The 14701-nt window shown below is 43.8% G+C and overlaps 1 protein-coding gene across 4 annotated transcripts in view; it reads left to right on the top strand.

The window, feature by feature from the left end:
• The window catches only part of LOC122442017 (translation initiation factor IF-2-like), a 377694-nt gene that overhangs the window by 93707 nt on the left and 269286 nt on the right, over positions 1 to 14701 (top strand). The window lies entirely within an intron of this gene.

Consider the following 14701-nt stretch of genomic DNA (forward strand, 5'->3'; position numbering starts at 1 on the left):
AGGCACTTCCACTTTAAGAGGCAATGAATTCAGGAACCTGGGAAAGGTTTAAACATGAGTCTTAAATTATTTGCTCAGCTTTGATTTTTATTTTACAAGATGCTGGGGCAGTGCTGGGAGCTATTTGCAGAAGGGGTGCGTAAGAGAGATGAAGAGAGACTGGGAGTGGATTTACCTAGATGTTACCTCATAGAAAAATATGTGTGTGCTGGGCAGGGTCTTCTCTGATTCCGAGGTGTGAGGAAGTCCAGGTTCTGCCCTGGGTTCACTGGAGGGTGATTTGATTTCTGGTTCCTGCGTTTTTGTCCCTCTGCCGGGAATGCACTGAGCTGAGCCACTGTTGAGAATGGCCCCTCCGAGGAGGCAAAGGAAGATCGGCTATTTATAGGCTGGAGTCAGATGCGACCCACCTTTTCAGCCTGTAATTTACAGCATATGATGAGAAAATGAACTTCTATTGCTGCAAAAATGTGAAAGGACAGGAGACCGATTTTTCAGCAGCTTGGGGCTTACTTATGTGCTTAGGGAAAGTCTGTGAAAACGGCCACTTTGCTTTGCCTTAAGTCTCTTTCCCTGGTCCATAGGCATCAATACAAAGGGTGCCCCTTGTCCTGTCTCTCAGGGACTGCGGGCATATTCACAGCTGTGTGGGTGGTGGAGGGAGGGATGTTCTCTATCGGGAAGGAGAAAAAAGAGGGACAGGAAGAAATGAGCAGGGATATGGGTTTTATGATTTAAGACAGTGGTCTGACTTTATGAAGCAATACTTAAAAACACCTAAGAAGTGACCTCACTGGGAGTTGGCTTAGACTGATCTCTTGACTGTGACCTTGGCTATTGTTTGGGCTAGAGCTCCTGGCCTGAGTCAGAGCCCTTGAGGAAGCTTGGAAATTGATGAAAACTTTCCATCCCTCAATAAACTGTATTTCTGTAGCTCTCTAGAGAACGTGGAAAGTTCAGTGTGTGCTCCACCAAGTAATACACTTTTATCAAATGTCTGTTAGGGGCTAGGCCCCGAGCTAGGTGGAGAGATAGGACCTGGTCCCTGCTCTGAATTTAGAAGGAGACTATCACCTTTCCAGGCCTCCCAGTCTTCATCTACTGCCATGCCCTGGCATTCACCAGGGTTCTACCAAGGAACCCTGTGGGCTGTGCCCACATCCAAGCTGGCTCCTGCACTAAACCCTTGCCTTCTAAATTCACATTTCTGACATAAACCCATGGTGTGAAGTAAGATTGTCAGGGAGATTGTGTGGAGTGGAATGAGAAGAGATGAGGACAGAACCTTGGGAAAATCAACAGATGAAGTCAAACACATAAAGAAAACAGCAAATAAGCAGAAGGGGAAATGAGAATCTAGTGTCCTGGAAGGATGGTTATCAGTTTCAAGGAGAGTATAACCAATGGTTTTAAAAGCAGAAGCATAAGGAGTTGGTAATTGGGAGGCTGAAGGTTACTCCTGGGGCCACTGTTTTAGAGGAGGGCTGGATGTAGAGGCAGATAGTTGAAGAATGGATGAGAAGTATGGGAAGTGAGGAAATGTAGACAGAGAATATCGTGAGAGCTCTCTATAGATGTTCATTAGATCAGGTGTTTAATTCAGATCTATATGTTTGCTAATTTTTGCTCCCCTTAATGCATTAATTATTGAGACAGGTGCTAACATCTCCCATTGTGGTCGCTGACTTGTCAGTTTCACATGCCAATTCTGTCAATCTTTGCTTTGTATATTTTGCAGTTATATTCTTAGGTATGTCCAGTGTTAGAATTGAGATCTCTTCCAGGGAAATTTTTTAAAATCAATGGTTAGTGAACATCTTTGTCTGTAATAATGCTTTTCCCCTAAACTCCATTTTATCAGGCTTCTTTTGATTAGTATTTGTCTGGTGTATCCTTTCTCTGTCCTTTTACAGGCAGTAACTGTCTTTTGTTTTAAGCTTGTTTCTTGTAAACAGCATGTAACTAGATTTAGTTTTTCTATCCAGTCTGACAATCAGGGTTTTAATGTCTGAGCTTATCATTTAACTTCTTATTATTACTTATTTATTTGGATTTATTCTATTGTTTTCTTTGCTATAATTTTTTCCTCTTCTTTCCTATGTTCTTTGGATAGACAGAATTTTCTTTATTTTTATCCCTTCTACTCATTTGAAAGTTATATATCCTTTTCTCACTTTTAGTGGTCACTTTAACAATGATTTTATGTATACTTTACCTAATGAAGTTAATTAATGTCTATATCATCCTCTGAAGAAATACAAAGAATTTTAAAAGTTTTAATTATGATCACAACCTACCACGTTACATTTCTTTTGTCCACTATTTGCAGTTCCAACTTGATTTTTATCATCCCCAAGTTAACTATGATTTTTTTTATCATTTATATTGTTATTTTTTAGGTTTATACAAAAGCTTATTCATTTCTTGCTCAACATTTCTTTTTACATCTTGCTTCTCTAGTTTCCATTTCCATCTTCCTAATTTTCATCCTTTATAAATGGAGGAGGAAAATTATTTCAGCAAAAGTCTGTTAAAGGTAAATACTTTCAGTCTTTATTTTTATTCTTCAGTGATAACTTAGCAGGGTATAAAAATTATAAGTGGAACATTAATTTTTTCTTAGGTCTTTGAAAATAATATTCTATTGTCTTCTGTCTTCTATTGGAATTATTAATATATTTTCTGATATTCTTTGCAGATAATATAAACTTTTCATCTGTCACTGTCTCATGACAGTATAAACTGACCCCCAAATGCTATTTTTATTAACCATCCAAGAGCATTACCCTTAGTTTTACATGATTGAACAAATTTTTGCCTCAGTGAATTATGATAGAGTTCCACTGAATTAGTAAAACATAGTTTTACTTACATAATTTTAAATAAAATAAATAAAAGTTAAAATTCTAACATTTTACTCTTACTTCCTATATAGGTCATTTTGTGAATACCATGTGGCTTTAAAAATGGAGTGTACACAGAAGCATCAATTTTAAGACGCTTGCTATCACTTTAAAAGCTTGTCTGTCAAGAAAAGGCTGAGGAGGGGGAAGGTTATATAGATTTGATATTCTTAACATAAGAGATAGGCTTGACATTTTGTGATCTATGAAGAAAGACCTAGAAGAGAGGGGGATCTGAGTATATAAATGGAGATGGGAACATTGTGAACAGAGATTGTAGAGAGCTTGACAAAGAAGCAGAACTTCTTTTCTTCTGGGATGGGGATTCTGTGTTTTCTGCCTTGGATTCTTCATATCTTTCATCTGAAGGCAAAGTTCACTCAAGCTATTTCCAATCTCCCCACTCTGACCTTGGCCCTGATCATGTTCTTCAATAACTTCCTGTTGCCTAATGAAAAATTTTCAAGCTTCCAAAAGGGCACTCAGAGTCTTCTGAGACTTAGACTTTTCTTAAATTAGACCATTTCCTAAATGATCTTACTTCTCACTCCTCCTTTTCACATACACTGCCTAGTAAAATTCATCTACTTGCTGTTTTCTGAATATGCCCTGCATTTTCTTATCTTCCCCTTTTTTGGTCCTTTCTCCCTGACAGGCTAGTTCCTTCTCATTTTCTCATATATCCAGATGTCTCTCTTTCAAAGTCCAACACACATTTCTTCTCTTCTCTGATTTTTTTTTTCTTGTTTCCTTCAACTAGGAGGAATCTCCTTCCTCTATGGCCACATAGAGCCATGGGACCTTCTAGTGGTTACCTTGTATTATGTTATTGAAAACAAGTTCCTTCTCTCAGACTAAAAACTTCTGAAGACAGAGAATGTGTCTGATTCACCTCTGTGACTCTCAGTGTACCTCATGCACTAGTGATACCCAACATGGTCATGAACAAACATGAAAGAGATTTTCATCTACATCGATATAAAAATTGTCAAGAATTATGAGAATTGTCTCTGCTACCTGGTTGCCCCACAGGTGGCAGAGGGGACACATACTGTAGAGTGTCTATGAATCTTAGGGTGGGAGTGGGCCCTGTGCTGGGTGGCCATAGAACTTATTTTGAAAACTTGGGGAGCTGAGGAGGAGTGAGAGACTTAGTTGGGAAAACAATCCTGTAGCTTCATTGCAAAAGAGAGAAGCTCCTGACTTTGGTTACCAAGATGACTTGGCCTGGGAGTAAGACCTGACCCAGCCCAAGGTCCCCTCCAACCATGAGATTTCCTAGAGGATGACTTTGGCCATGGTCCTTCTCTGGGACATCTACAGACACCAGGAAAGAAGGAATGGACTAGAAGATCTCTGAGTGATGTTCCACTCCAGCAGTCTCTGGAGTCTTTCCAGACAGGACCTTGTCTCTCATCTCCCTTTCCTCCTATTACTTGATCCATTGATTGTGTTTGTCACCTCTTGGGTATTCAGAGAGGATCAAATTAATCTGTCCACTTGGTCCCAATGAAGAAAGACCAAGAGGCTGGACATTCATGGATCTATAATCACTTTCTAAAGTTTCTCTAACTTCTCCAAAGGAGTAACACAAAGGAGTGGAAACCTGAGATTGTTCCAGAATCTGACAAAGATAAGGAGGTATCTCTGCAGTGAAGGCAAGAGCCTGTGCTGTCTGGGGCCTCATTAAACCCAGGGATGCTTTGTCATCTACCTGTAATCCAAAGCTTACAGCCAAGCAGGAAATTTCTAGGAACTTTATGAGATCTGATACAGAGTAAGGACTGTGGGAAGGTGTCCCATTAATAGAGAGCAAAGTAACTTCCACACTTCTCTTTCCAGTGCTCAGCATGGCCTAGCTATTCAAGGGACATTGTCAACCGTCAAAGATACTTCACACTCTTGACAACCACATGGCATAGGGTAGGTCCTTGAGAAACATTTGTGCCTTGGTTGACTGATAACAGCAACCTTCCTGAATTCTGTCCTTCTCATAAGCCACACCCAGGGAAGGGGGCAATGAATTTACCTGTATGTGCCCACCACATTCTAGGACACATGCTAAGGGCCTGATGTGCCCAGTGTTCCATACAGGAAGGTTCACACCGACCCTCTTCCCTGGGAGTTCTTGATGAGAATGGCAGCATGAAATACACTAAGCTTCTCGCCACACAAATTAAAGGCTTTGTTCTAAGAACAGCATAGGCCGTTGCCTCCAAGAGCAACTTCCAGCAGCTTCTCTGTGCCCAGAGTCTGCATGCAGAGCAAACTGCCCACAGGAGGCAGAGGCATTGGTCAGGGAAATTTCATATGATTAGTGGGGTGGAGTCAGACCCTCAGCGGCTCGGTGCCCTGCCAGGCCTGCCGAGCAGCCACCCCTTGGTTGAGAGCAAGGCTATCCACAGTGTTTGTTTTCTTCTCTTTTTTTTTGTTTTTTCCTGAATTGCAAAATGTGGCTGAATGGTGGCCAGAGTGGGGAAGAGCAGTCTGGGACTTGAATTCTCCAATGCTTCAGCACATTATGGGTTCTGAGGGCAGGGATGCCCAGCCAGTCAGTTTCGGGGACCCACTATGGCCAGTAGGGGGACAACCTCTTACTAAACCCCCTCTAATGTGTTGGAGAAAACCCTGCACTGTTTTTTTGTCCACATACTAAGACGGTGCCTTCCCTGGAGGGTGCCCTGAGTCTAGCGGGGGAGCTGGAGGCATGCAGGGAACTGAGGCAGAATGTGAACAGTGTAGTGCAGTGTGTCTCAGCCTTTTCAACATATGTCTCCTGTGGAGAAACATATAAATCTTGAAAATTCCTCTAAAGTTTGTGTTTCAAAAGCAATAGAGTAGAGGTTTTTTTTTTTTTTTTGGTTTCCAAATATGAAATTATAATATTGAATATATTTAAAAAACTACACATGTCCTCCCTGAGATGTTTTTCAAAAAAATTTTTATTGAGGTATAACATGCGTATATAGTGTAGCACATGAATTTTTACATACATATGCATTGGTATGAATACCATCCAGAGAGACATGGTTATTTTCAGCACTCCAAGAAGCTCCCTCGGGCCCCTTCCATGTCAGTCCCTCCACCCCACTCACCCAGAAGTCACCACTCCTTTCACTTTTATCAGTGTAGGTTAGCTTTGCTTGTTCTTGAACTTCATATAAGTGAGTCCTACAATTGGGATTCGTATCTGGCTGCTTTGCTTGTATTCCATGTTGGTGCATGTGACAGGGGCTTATTCTTGTTTAATGCTGGGTAGTATTCCATCATGTGACCCCCCACATGGTTTATGTGTCCCTTCTCCTCATTTGGGAATCTCTGGTGAGATTCCCTGTTCTGGTGTCATATAACAAGGGCTGCCCGTGGAGCCAGATAGACTTTGAAAGTCACAACTTCCTTTCTTGATTTTCACACAACCCAGAGCAAGTCAGTTCTCCTGGAGCCTGGGTTTCCTCACTTGCAGAATGGGGGGGTCATAGCACTTATCTCGTGGTGTGAGGGTAGAAGCCAGCATGGGGGAAGACCCTGGCATGGTGACAGGCATGTGGTGACATTCAGTGGGTGGCGGTGATGATTACAAAAGGATGTAAGGGTCATGTATTCGTTGCCGTATGTGGACAGAAGCTGAAGAGCTCCCTTCCTGTTCCTGACATCAAGGAGGGCTTTAGCCAGGCTCCCCGAGTGAGTTGCACTGTAGAGGTGCCCTTAGAAGCATCATGTGAGCAGAGACACAGAGGGCTGGAACTGCAGGGTGTGTTAGAGGGACATCCCCAAGGAAAATACAAAGGTGAAGCCGCGGGACCTTCACGCCAGAGGGGGTTTCATGGGAGTTAAGAAGAGCACAAGACTGTGTTCAGGGCTGAATGAGAACCCTGATGGACTGAGCTACTGGAGCTCCCAGGTGGAAAGACTCCATGCCAGAGAGTTCTGGAAAACCATCTGCAAGCAAGTGTGGTTGTAGCTGGCCCTAGATTGATGGTGGAGAATAGGAGGGATTGCAGCATGCACAAGGAAAGTCATGGAAGTGGGAATGCATGAGCTGATTGGGGGATGACAAAATCTGACCCCTGATTCCCAGCACTGCTTCCACTGTTGCTCTGGCTAGTATGTTTGGATGTTTCGAGCACTCACTATGTGCCAGGCACTGTGTTAAGAGGAACACGAATATTCTCATTTAATCTCCATACATTAAATGAAGTAGATCCAATTCTTTCCTCCATGTACAGATGAAGAGATGTAGGGTCAGGGACATTAACTAGTGAGGCTGAGGTTCTACAGCCATTTCCTCCAGGGTTAACTTTTCCTTTTGGAAGCTTGAAGATCTAACACATTGCCTCACATGCCGTGGACAGCTGAGCTCGTGTCTCTGGTGGTGGCTGTTTATCCCTTTTCAGTGTCTTGAAACTGGACATCCTTGTATTTGGGTGGACAGTTGGTTCCAATTCTGTTGCCCTAAAGGGCTGTGGTTGTGGCATTGGGGTGCCCCTGAGATATATGTGATCAATTTCCCTGTTCTTGGGAAAGATAGAAGCTGGGTCTTTATATTTCTGTCCTGGTCACTCTGGTTTGACTTGAGGAAAGAAATTTGGGACAGGATATGTTATGACCTGAATTGTATCCCCTTCCAGAGTCATATGTTCAAGCCCCAACCCTCAGGACCTCAGAATGTGACTGTACTTGGAGAATTTCAAGAAGCCGTGAAATTAAAATGAGGTCATTAGGGTGGGCCCTAATCCCGTGTGACCAGTATAAGAAGAGACACATAAAGGGAAGACTGGGTGAATATACAGGGAAAAAATGGCCATCTACCTGCCAAGGAGAGAGGCCTTGGAAGAAACCAAACTTGCTGATACCTTAAACTCAGATGTTCAGACTTCATGACTGTGAGAAAACAAATTTCTGTTGTTTAAGCCACTCAGTCTGTGGGACATTGTTATGGCAGCCCTAACTGACTGAACCAGGGTGTCATTCAAGTCATCTGAAGCTTGGGTATAAATGGGGTAATATATTTTTTATCAATAGAGTGGGATTTCTTTTAAAAATCTCCGCTGTGACAAAGTTCCAGGGAGTATTCAGTTGTGAGTGCTGCCTAGTGATACTAGTTCATCTATAGATCAGATAAATACAAAATAGTTAACCTCAATTTACCCGCTTATCTTCTGAGAAAGGCCCTGGCCCCTTGCTCCCAGCTACAGAGGCAAGGCTGAAAGTGCTGGCAGGAAGGACTAAAACAGTCCCTGTCTCATCCTTTGCAATGAGATGTTTCTAGACTCCAGGGGCAGCCAGAGAGCTCACGGAGGAGGAGATCTATCACAGAGATATATACCCCGGGACAGTCATAAATGTCTCAGCTCATGATGCGTCTGGGTGAGTTACAGAACCAATAGTTTTGATCAAGTGCCCAGCTCTACTCGATTAGCAGAAGGATAATGAGAATTGAACAGCAAGGGGGAGGGCAGGAGGGAAGAAAGCAGGGTGCCCTGGTGTGATGGGGGGGGTGGTCCGAGGAGGCCACTCTCTGCTTCCTGGGTGGGGCCTGACTTCTGCAGGGTTGGGGTGTCCTGGAGCCACCTTCTCAGCACTCATCACCCATCTCCCTTCTGAGGCACCGCCACCTGTACCCTCCCTAGCACCTCCTCCCCGGCGCCCTGGGAACAGAGGCAGCAAAGTGAATGCTCACGTCTCAGGTGAAGCAGCTGGAGCCGGAAGTAGGCAAGGGAGTGGGAAAGCGAAGCCAGAGTAGGGCCTGGAAGCCCCCTGATTTGGGTGGAGGACAGGCGAGGGGTAAGGACTTGGCCAAGGTCAAGCTCTGGTTCCCAGCGGGCATTCTGGCTGTGGTGTGGGGGTCCTGGCCTTGGTGCTTTATTTTTCTCTCTCTCTTTCTTCCCTTCTCAACTCCCCCCTCTTTCTTTTCTTCTGTCCTTCTTGCATCGTTTCTCTGTTTCCTCCTCTTTTTCTTCCTCTCTAGTCTCTTTCTTGTAAAAACCCCTTCCCTTTCCTTTCTCTTCTCCCTTTTTTCTCTCCCCCTTTCATTCTTTTCTTCTCCTGATTTTTCTCCATAGCATTAATAATTGCTGACTTCTTTAAACTAACCTGTATTAGGGTCTGCCATTCAACACACACCACGTACCGAGGGACATACTGAAAAAGAAGAGGCGATGCTCACAGAACTGAGAGTGGAACACTGATGATTAAATACGTAATTGTTACAAGACGGAGGTCCAGTGAATAACTCTCCTCTTTCTCACCCAATTTCTGGGCCAACTGAGAAATAAGATGAAAGGTTAAGGCAGACGGGAAAGGCTGAAATTCATGGGGAAATTGCTGTTGGCAAATGCAGGTCATCTCTTCAAGCACGTGGGCTGCTTGACACTGAGTTACAGAGCTTGCCCAGCATGGCCTCCAGGTGGAGGCAGCTTGGGCCAGGGTCAGGGCATCCAGGTGAAGTCCACTCTGGTAGGAGCAGCGGGCAGGGATGTGCTTCTGAGAGGGAGGGGGAGGTGGAGGGCTGAGTTGTCCAGGCTCAGGTTCCTCTTCCCCTTCCTCTTTAGAGCAATCAGTGTAAACTCAGCATCATGAGTGAGGGGTGGGGAGAGAGGCCGGGACTGTGATACTGGCACGAGCACACCTCATGTGGAGGAAGAGATCAGGAGTTGGGAAGAAGTTCCTCCCCTGTCCACCTCTGCTCTGCACCGTCACTCACAGGAGGGGTGTGTGTTTGTGTGTGTGTGAGAGAAACATTGCACACAAAAGGAACCTAACCCAGTATAGGGCAGTGGAAGGCATCACCTCCTGTAGGAAGTAGCATTTAATCTGAGACTTAAAGGATTGCTACTTCCTTTTGATGTGATAAAGTGCCAAATGGAACAAATTAAACAAATTTACTTCTCTCCTTCCTTCTCTAAGCTTCTTTTTTTTTATAGTATAAAACTCCTGGGAAGTGTTTCATTCAGTTATTCTGTCAACAAATATATATTAAATGCCTATTCAATGCAAGCCACTTTACCAGGCAGGAGAATTAGGAAGATTAATCGGATGGGGCTTCAGCCTTCCAGGAGGCTTCGGATCAGATGCCGACTAAGACATCCTCATAGACAGTGGACAAGCATGTCGTGGTCTGGGATGTTTGTTACTTGTTGTTGAAATAAAGTAAGAGGTCTAATTGAGCTATGTGAGGGTTTTATGGGGTTCATGTGGAGAAGAAACTTACTGTAAAGAGGAAGAGGTGATATTTGAGCCAAGCCTTGAATAGAGCATAGGATAGAAACAGATAGTGCTCTAGCCTTCCAAGTGGAAGAAATAGCCACCAATAAAGGTGCAGGGCAGGTAATCAAAGGACGGATGTTTGCAGAGATCAGCAAATAGTCCAGTGTGTCCTGTGTAGTATTTGACAATAAAGATGCTGGAAACCACCATATGACCCAGCAATCCTACTCCTACGCACATACCCTGAAGAAACCAAAATTGAAAAAGACACATGTATCCCATTGTTCACTGTAGCACTATTTACAATAGCTAGAACATGGAAGCAACCTAGATGTCCATTGACAGATGAATGGATAAAGAAGTTGTGGTACACATACACAATGGAATACTACTTGGCCATGAAAAGGAATGCATTTGACTCAGTTCTAATGAGGTAGATGAATCTTGAGTCTATTATACAGAGTGAAGTAAGTCAGAAAGAGAAAGATAAATAACATATTCTAACACATATATACAGAATCTAGAAAAATGGTACTGAAGAATTTATTTACAGGGCAGCAGTGGAGAAACAAACATAGAGAATAGACTTATGGACATGGGGAGAGGGGAGAAGAGGATAAGATGTATGGAGAGAGTAACATGGAAACTTATGTTACCATATGTAAAATAAATAGCCAACAGGAATATGCTGTATGTCTCAGGAAACTCAAACAGGGGCTCTGTACCAACCTAGAGGGGTGGGATGGGGAGGGAGATGGGAGGGAGGTTCAAAAGGGAGGGGATATATTTATACTTATAGCTGATTGATGTTGACATTTGACAGAAAGCAAAATTCTGTAAAGCCATTATCCTTCAATTAAAAAAATAATTAAAAAAAAAGATGCTAGAAAAATCAACTTTGATGAAGAAGTGGGATCTAGACTCCTGATGGTCAGTGTAAGGGTCTGTCCACACTTTGATCAACAAAATGTTGATGGGAGTTGCTGAGCAGATATTTAAAATAGATTAACCAACAAAGACCTAGTATAGCACAGAGAATGCTGCTCTATACACTGTAACAACCTAAATGGGAAACAATTAGAAAATGATACATGCATGTGTATAACCCAGTCACTTTGCTGTACCCCTGAAACTAACATGACATTGCTAATCAACAATGTCCAACATAAAATAAAAACGTTAAAAAAATAGAAAAAAAAAGAAAAGAAAACCAATGTTGCTAAGCAGGAGTTATGTCCTGGGCATTTTAGAATAATCACTGCCTGGGTTGCTGGGCACAGAGCTTGGAGACAGTAGGAGTGTTGGGTTTGTGCATACTAAGTCACTTCCGTCATGTCCAACTGTTTGTGACTCCTATGGCCTGTAGCCCTCCAGGCTCCTCTGCCCATGGGGTTCTCCAGGCAAGAATACTGGAATGGGTTGCCATGGTGTGTCCTGGGTGTTTTAGAATAATCACTGTCTGGGTTGCAGGGCACAGAGCTTGGAGACAGTAGAAATATTGGGTAGCTTTGGACTAGTCCATGGTAGAAGTTCTGATTTGTCAGCATTGGAAGCAAGAGTAGAAAAGTGGGTAGATTCCAGGGGTCATTCCAGCAGTGCTCCAAGTCCTGTGAACACAGGAAGAAAAGTCAGGGGACTGCTTACTCATGATGGGATCTGATCAAGGTAGATACGGAGGAAGCTCATGGCTATGGAAGGCAGGCCCTAGGGGGACAGAGCTGTGAGGTTCCCAAAGGTAGGATCTCGGGCTACGTCCTGTGTGCTTGGGGAATGGAAGGGTTGGTAAGAGGAGAAGAGACTGGAGCAGGTGGACTGATGCTCAGTGAGGCCAGTGGGTCTTGTAGGAACACGAGGGCTTGGAAACCCTCTCTATTGGGCCTTGTCTCATCATATAAAAATTAGGTTCTACCATTGATCTTATGATTACCAGTGAAGGGAGGAAAAGAGGGGGGAAAGAGATAGTTAGAGAGTTTGGGATGAAGTATACACAGCTAGATTTCAAATGGATAGCCAACAAGGACCTAGTGTATAGCACATGGAACTCTGCTCAATGTTATGTGGCAGCCTGGATGGGAGGGGAGTTTGGGAGAGGATGGATACATGTATATGTATGGCTGAGTCCCTTTGCTGTCCACCTGAAATGATTACAACATTGTTAATCGACTATACTCCAAGATAAAATACAGAGTTTGAATTAAAAAAAAAAATCGGTTCTACCAAAAGCAGAAACAATAAGAAAAGTAAAACCCAGAGAGACAGACTTAAAGACAAACTCGTAATCCTGAAGAAGCCAGATCAGAGCAGCATTCGGAGCCTCTGGAAGCAGGTCTCTCCTGCGAGTTGTCCCCTCCTGAGGTGCCAGCCTTCTGCCCTTACCGCTTGGACTTCACGACTTTCTTGTTCTCAGAAAGAGAAAGGAGCTTATTAAGTGAAGTGGCTGCCAAGTGTATTTTAAGATGAACAAAGCCTAGATCATTTTTTTTCCTTGCCACATACCATAATAATTGTATGAAGGGCAGGTTTATTTGGTTTGCATTATGATTTTTTTCCCTAAGCTTAATTACAGTGTTAAAAAGGCAACTGCAATTGAAAGAAACAAGCTCCATGGTCATGGAGACCAGCATGACCATTTTGGGTTTGAAACACAGTTTCTTTGTGCAGGGAATTAATTGTATGAGAAACTTTGGGGCTTATGTAAAACACATTTTTATGAAAATAAACTTGAACAGTCATTAAAATGAATAGTTTTTAAATAAGACTTTGAGTCTTTTAAATAAGACTTAAACTGCATGGTGGTGCCAAGGAATTTTAGATGCCTTCTTTATTGGCCTTGTTTTGGGTTCAACTCTGCATTTTCTTAGACAATATCAGGGCCATGGAGGTAAGTCTTAGCTTATAATTGAGAATCAGATGTATAATTCCAGTGATAGATTATTAGAGGAAATAAAGGAATAAAAAGCTTGAATCGTATTTAGGTCTAAATAACTTCATGAATAAGTAATTCTATGTTGAAGAATCCAACATGCTAGCAGGAAGCATTGCCTGGTAGTTTGGCCTCAGACCAAGGAACCAATTAATAGAACTCAGCCTCCCAACTTTGGGACACTCCCTGGGCAACTTATAAATCAGAAATGTGAGATGATCCCCACTTTCTCCTCTGCCAGCATTGAAGAGGAGCGTTTCTGGCTTAGAGATCTGTGTACTTCAGGGGCACGTTCAGAGCTGAGCTCTCAGCCTGGCTACTCTACTCTGAAACCTGAGTAGCTTAAACAAGGCACTTCCCTGGGTTCATCCGAGGTGAGAAAACCAGCTGTGGACCTGTGGGGGTGGCCTGTGCAGCTGTGTTCAGAAATGTTGGAGAGGGTCAGGGTTTGATACCTGTGTGCTCAGTATTGTCTCCTTTCCTCATTTCTTCTTGGGAAGGTGGAACTGGTGCAAGTGAGGCTCAGCTGTGTGGGCTCCACTCCTGTTCCAGGGCAGATGGGAAAGTGACATCCTTTTTAATTGGTGGGAACTTGAGCTCATGGTCCCCAGTCCTTGGAAGAATGCCTCACTGCTTTCCACACCCCCCACCGCCCACACACACATGGTCCCTACCCCACCAAATCACTAGCATTTTTCCTCTCCTTAAAGGCATATTTTCCTCCCTGCCTTGAGATCCTTGTAGTTATTTAGACAAAACCTTCCATAAGAAGAAAGAAGGGAGGCTCTTGGAGTTGTAGACAGAATGGATGAGAAGAGTGTTCCTCCTCTGGTTTTATATTGAGGTACATAATTTAATTGATGGCCCATTGGCTTCAGTTCCAGAACACATCATGACACCATTTTGTATTGCCCACGGGGCTGTTGTGAGTTCTCAGTGAGACGATGCTTCATCCTGTAGAGCAGGACCCTTCCCTGCCCACTTCCCTGGTTTCCTGATTCTGGTTCTTACTGGGATCAATCAGAGAGACCCGGTGGCACTCAGAGGCCTCCAGAATGGTGGTGATTTGTGTAGTGAAGTGAGAGCACCCGGATGGTAGCTGTCAGGCAGCAGAGAGCTCTTAGGGTGGTGGTGATGTCTCTCCTATAACCTCCAGGTGCCAGCCTGAGCTGCTGGAAGGAGGTCTTCACTTCTGCAAGGGGTACTAGAAGCATTCTTATCACTGCCGGCCTCTGGCCACATTCTTCTCACAATTTGACTCCATCTCCCCACTGTGGTGCAGACTGTCGTGTGATGGCCTGACACATTCGTCCCATGGCACCTACAACTGGGCCCCTTGGAAAAGTAAAGCTGCTGAGGTGACTCTCTCCTGTCCTTAGGTGTGAGGCCGACCCCCCATCCCCACATCAACTGCCTGAGAGTGAGAGCCAGGGGAAGGGACCCAGGGAAAGACAGGGAATGTGATAGGTGCTTGGGAAGACTTCCAGTGATTTGTTTTCCTTGATGAAAACACATTTGAGATGCCTTTTGGGCTGGCCCCCCAAAAGCATGACTGGAGACATGCAAGCTTGACACGTCCCTTCTTTTTCAGCAGCATGGCTCAGTGAGTCCATTCAAACCCATTAAGATTTTCAGAATGACAGGAAGAGAAAATCCTTCCAGTGAACAC

Source organism: Cervus canadensis, chromosome 5 (assembly GCF_019320065.1).
Source record: "Cervus canadensis isolate Bull #8, Minnesota chromosome 5, ASM1932006v1, whole genome shotgun sequence".
In the NCBI taxonomy this organism is placed as follows: Eukaryota; Metazoa; Chordata; class Mammalia; order Artiodactyla; family Cervidae; genus Cervus; species Cervus canadensis.